The sequence below is a fragment of the Arachis ipaensis genome, chromosome B10, assembly GCF_000816755.2.
Source record: "Arachis ipaensis cultivar K30076 chromosome B10, Araip1.1, whole genome shotgun sequence".
NCBI classification, from domain to species: Eukaryota; Viridiplantae; Streptophyta; class Magnoliopsida; order Fabales; family Fabaceae; genus Arachis; species Arachis ipaensis.
The window spans coordinates 1,373,916-1,379,690 of NC_029794.2; positions in this window are offsets into that span (position 1 = coordinate 1,373,916).

Sequence of the window (5,775 nt, forward strand, 5' to 3'; positions counted from 1 at the left end):
GTTGAATATTAAATACAATAATAATGTCAATTAGTTAATTAATTATTATTATTATTATTATTTGTGTAGAAATTCTTACTATAAATTAGTAATAATGACTATAATGATTTATAAAATTTCTTGTTCTCAGGCTTATATTCTTATAACGAATATAAGTGACTAGTGACGCAATTCAATGTGAGGCTCTTTCACTGGGAGGTGACTCTTTCTCACCAGCCCCTAGTTCGAGCACATCTTCAATAACATATTCACTTGTCATTTAGGAAAAAGATACAGACGATCAGATTTATAAAAAATTCTAAAAATAAAAACACAAATCAAAACCAAGAAAAAATAGGAGAAAATTTAGAGATGAGATCCAGAATAGAGAAAACTATAAAATAAAAATACAAATTAAAAACAAGAAAAAATTGAAAAAAAAATTGAAAATGAAATCCAAAGAAAAAAAAAACACAAAAAAAAAAAGAAAAAACAAAAACACAAATAAGAACAAGACAAAAATTGGAGATGAGATCCAGAGAAGAGAAAACCAGGAAAATAAAATCACAAAACAAAAACAAGAAAAAAATTGGAGAAAAATTTGAAATGAGATCTAGAGAAAAAAACGAGAAGAACATAAACATAAAATAAAGTTAACATTTCCTCAAAAATAAGAATTGATACATGTTCGGAAAGACAATAGGGGTAATCTAAGACAAAAGGGTAGAATGAAAATTTCACACTTTCAGAAGACCACATCACTAGAGCACGTGCAAAGAAACTCAAGGAGAGGTTTGGGACCTGGCAGCGCTTATGCATATGGAGTTACATCAAGTTTTTTTTTTTTGTCAAGTAGATTGGACAACCCCCAATTATAGGTATCACAACACACCCACACTACACACTCACTCACACACTCACCCACACAACACTTAAGGGTTCATATTCAACACTTGGTGCACTCACCAAGGTTTGAACCCGGGTGCAGCATATTAAGAGGCATATGGTTTAACTAGTTGAGCTAGGCCTCAGCTGCGAGTTACATCAAGTTCTAACCAAGGAAGAATGGGCAAGGCCCATTGGGATAAGTTAGGACAACAAGAAGCCCAATAATGCTTTTCGAATTTAGTGGAGGCATAATTTATCTTTAAATTTTGAAATTCTAGACTTTTGTTTTAGTTTGTTATGTGGTCAAAAGTTTGTTAGAAGACTTGTTTTAAATCTGCTATGCTTAGTAGTATTTTTAGGGTTTTTAAATTTAAATCAAATTTGATCTAATCTAATAAGATCAAATCTGATTTAAATTAGTTATCATATCTTTAGGATTTTAAAATTTAAATCAAATCTTATCTAATCCAATAAGATCAAATCTGATTTAAATTAGTTATCTTATCTTTAGGAGATTTAAATTAAGTTATCTTATCTTATCTTTTAATTAGTTGTTAGGTACCTATTTAAACACCTTTGGTGAGACAATTTATATAACTTTGATGAATAAAATTTTCTTAGTGCTTTGTGCACGTTTTTTTAGTGTGATTAAGTGAGGTGAGTGATTTGCTACGCTTGTTGCATGGAGAAGATTGAGTGATTCAATTTTCATCCCTCTGATCTAGGTTGTCAAGGACAAGTTCTTTGAAGGTCTAGTAGGGAATCCTTTCCAGTGACCTAGGTTGCTACGAACAGGTATCTTAGAGGTCTAGTAGAAAAACATTATTTATCTTTTATGTTTTTGCTGTGTCTCTTTATGCCAATAAATTCCTCTTTTTGATATCATTCTTTTCTTATCCCCTTTTACTGAATAAACCTTATCTATTGTGATAAAACCCCTAAGTCCCGAGCTATTCATTATCATCTGGTAGTTGTAGGTAAATTCTTATTTATCTGCACGTTCCAGAATTTTTTTTAGTCTCTTTATTTTTCTCTTCAATTTCTGCAAATTTACTTTAGATTAAAAAAACGAAAAATTCTTCCTTAAATTCTATTACTGCAATTCCTGTTTATTCCCGTTAACCAAAAAAAAAAAATTTTCTTTTTCCTTTGTTTTATCCATTCAAATTTTCCTTGGGTTCCAATTAGGATTCAATTTTGCTAGTTTTTGTCATCCTAGTATCACTTCTTGTTTCCTTTGTCACATACTTTAATTGTCTTCTTGTCAAGTTGAACGTCTCTATCATTCAGATTATCTTAGTTTGGTGTCTCAATTCCTCATCTTCCGAAGTGTAACTTGTTAAAGCAATCCAAGAGTGAAAAAAGGCAAGAGTGGTGAGCTCATCAGAGGATAAAAGCCACGTATTGAGTGAAACATGAGTGTCCTACTCCGAGTGATACATCTGAGAAGAGTGCTGTAAGGTATTTTCTTTTACAGGTTCATTGATGGCTAACACTGAAGGGAACCCCGATCCACAACTAACTTTCCGCATCGACGCACTTACTAGCATCCTTACAGGGATTCAACAACGTCTTGATGACATGGATTCCTAAATTAACTCTTTTTCCCCTAGGAGAAAAGCACGGTCACGAGAATCTGTTCATAATGATTCTACGAAGTCTGAAGAGGAGACTTCATCTAGATCCCGGCATCATAGACAACCGGCAGATGTTGATAGTAACCTTAATGCTATCAAGATGCGCATCCCAGAATTTAAAGGCAGAAGTGACCTTGAGGCGTACCTGGAATGGGAACGAAAGGTGGAGCTCTTATTTCGGTGTCATAACTACTCTGATGTAAAAAAGGTAAGATTAGCGGCTGTAGAATTCTCGGATTATGCCCTTGTCTGGTGGGCCGAGCTGGACAAACAGAGGAGGCGGAATGGAAAACCACCAATTCTGTCTTGGGAGAAGATGAAGAAGGTCATGCGATAACGGTTTGTCCCTTCTTACTACTACAGGGAGCTACATCAACGGCTCCAACGGTTATACCAAGGTTCTAAGTCTATAAATGAGTATCATAAGGAGATGGAGATGCTGTTAATCCAAGCAAACATTAAGGAGGAGTCTGAGGCTATTATGACACGTTTCTTGAGTGGGCTGAACCGAGACATTGCAAATACTGTAGAACGTTACCCATTATGGTATTCCTGTTAGGTTTGAGTTTGTTTTTTGAAATATGAGAATGATATGAATTTTTGGAATTAGTCTGATTTTAAACTGATTTGGTTTTGAACCGCGGAAGGGGTTGCGAAATGGTTTGGTTGGGACCCGAAAAGGGTGGCAAGGTCCAAGTTTTAGGGGAGATGCTGTCGAATTTTTATGAAATTAAGATTTTGTTTTAAAATGTGATTTGAAAAATGATTGGATTTGAGAGGTTTTATTATTTGATTCTTGATTTATTAAGATGGGTGTTTCGAGTTTAATCTGTTTAAGAAAAGTTTATGTTTTAAGATTGATTTAAATATGAAAGGATCTATGTTTTGAAGTTTAGTTAAAGAAGTACCTTTGGAAGGGTTTTAGCGGATTTTAAAAGAAATTGAACTTTAATTAAATTTGTATTGCATTTGAAATATTCTCTAAAATGTCGACTAAACAATTTCGAGCCTTTGGGAAGGTTTCTGATTTAAGAATGAAATGAATTGACTTTTGGGTTTAAATAATTTTGGTTTTGAAATTGGTTCGGAACTTTTGGCTTACATGCCTTGGTTTTGATTTTAAATCTCCATTTTAATTGATTTTAATTTAAGTAACTATGATTTCGAGGATTTCTAAAGAATTTAAGAAAAGAGGTAGGTTATTCTTCCCTAAAGTCTTGAGACCTTGCTGTGGATTTTAATTAATAACTTTTGATTTCAAAGTGATGGAGCAAATGGTTTGAAAATGAATGATTTTGAGTCTTTCAGAAGAGATTTTAAATTTGGCTTGGTTTTGAAGTTGCTTGGAAGTTTTGAAAAGAAAATTTACTTGGGAAAAGTGGTTCTTGACAAGATGTAAAATGAATACGTTTGTGATTTGAAAGTAAGTGAGCCAAGAATGATTATTGAAATAAGATTTTGAGTTTGATTGACTGTGGATATTACTGAGAATATGATGAGGTTTTTTGGCCTGGCAAGGATTGTGGTATAATCCCGCTTGCTCAGTGCGTAAACCGTTATGCAGGGATGGTGGTTTTATCCCGCTTGCAATGAGGATGGTGATTTTATCCCGCTCACATATTGATAAATTGTTTGGCAAATCCCGCTTGCGTGTTTCGAACAAGGATGGTAGTTTAATCCAGCTTGTTTTTGGAACCTACAGATAAGGATGGTGGTTTAATTCCGCTTATCCGAGTCGGGGATGGCAACATAACCGACGTGTGAGCTCATGGCCAGTAGGACAGACATGCATCATATGCATTTATATGACATTGTTTAGGTGTGCATATTGTAATTGGTTTGCCTATGTGAATAATTATGTTTAATTGCTAATTGCTCTATTTGATGTAACTGCTTGATTGTGTTTGAACCTTTTTACTTGTGTTTGTGACTGAAAATTGGTTGGATTGTGGTGAATTGGTTGTTGATTGAGTTGCTTGGGCCTAGGGCCGTGGTTGATTATGAGATGGGTCGAAGGCCGTGTTCGGTTTGTGTTTTTTGTTTAGAAAAGTATGAAAAACTAAACTGTTTCAGCATAAACTTAATAAACCTATGCCTAGAACAGCTTGGTCATTCATGCTGTCTAGGAAAAAACTTTTAAAAAGGTTTAGAATTTTTGAAGAATTAACAGTTTTCTCTTTTAAAATGGATTTCAGATTTTTGAATATAAATCTTTGGTTTTGAAAAGATACATAAGGCGGTTATCGATCACTGTACCCTGAAAATAGTCTCTATTTTACGTATCTTATTATAGTAATTCTGTAACCTTATAGTAAGAATCCTTTCGAGGACGATGTTCTCACTCCCCTACAAGTATTTCCTTTTCAAGATATAGGCGAAGAAGTCATGAAGAGTTTATTTCGTTTTTATTTATATGATGTATTGTATTGTTTTAGATATTATGTTTTTCCCTCGCCTTTATCTTTACACATTTGTAAGAGAGACAGGATTTTGTTTTATGTAAAGCTTGTAAAATAATACTATGTATATGTATGTATATGGTTGTAAGTATGGATTTATGTTTTGTTTTAAACGATCTTTTGAAAAATTCGGTTTAAGTTTTATACAGGCTCATATTTCAATATTAAATATTTTAAGAGTCGTCGTAATACCCGATCTATCAGAGTGGCACAGGCGGAAGTGTGATATTTTGATAGTTAGGGTGTTACACTACATTACACCTAAACCTATGCCTGTAGTGGTTTATGCCTACACCTCTTTTTACATAAATCGCTGCTGACTATAGCGGTTTCTATTATGCCACCAATACACGTAAACTACGACTGTTAGTAGCGGTTTATGTTCTTCCTTAAACTGCTACTGCCAGTAGCAGTTTCTATAGAATTATGAAAAAATGCATTTGCGTCTTGGTATTCAGAAATGTGTAATTGGGTAAATTCTTCCTCCATTTAATTTATTTAAGTAAATTACCCTAAAATATAATAAATCAAAAATTTTCTATAAACATTTAGAACAATTCCATTAAATAAAATTCTCATAAAAAATCCATCAAAAGATCTAACATATATTCACCTCCAATAGTTTTAGTCATAGTTATTAAAATTGGACCGAATCGATCGATTCGATTAGAAAACCGGTAAACTGGATCCAATATTGGTTCAGTCCAATAGTTGGACCGCATAAAAAAATAAACTGAAATAAACCGATCAAACTCAAAGTGAACTGAACCTCTTTATTCAAGAAAAAAGGTATTCTTCTTTTCCATTGAACT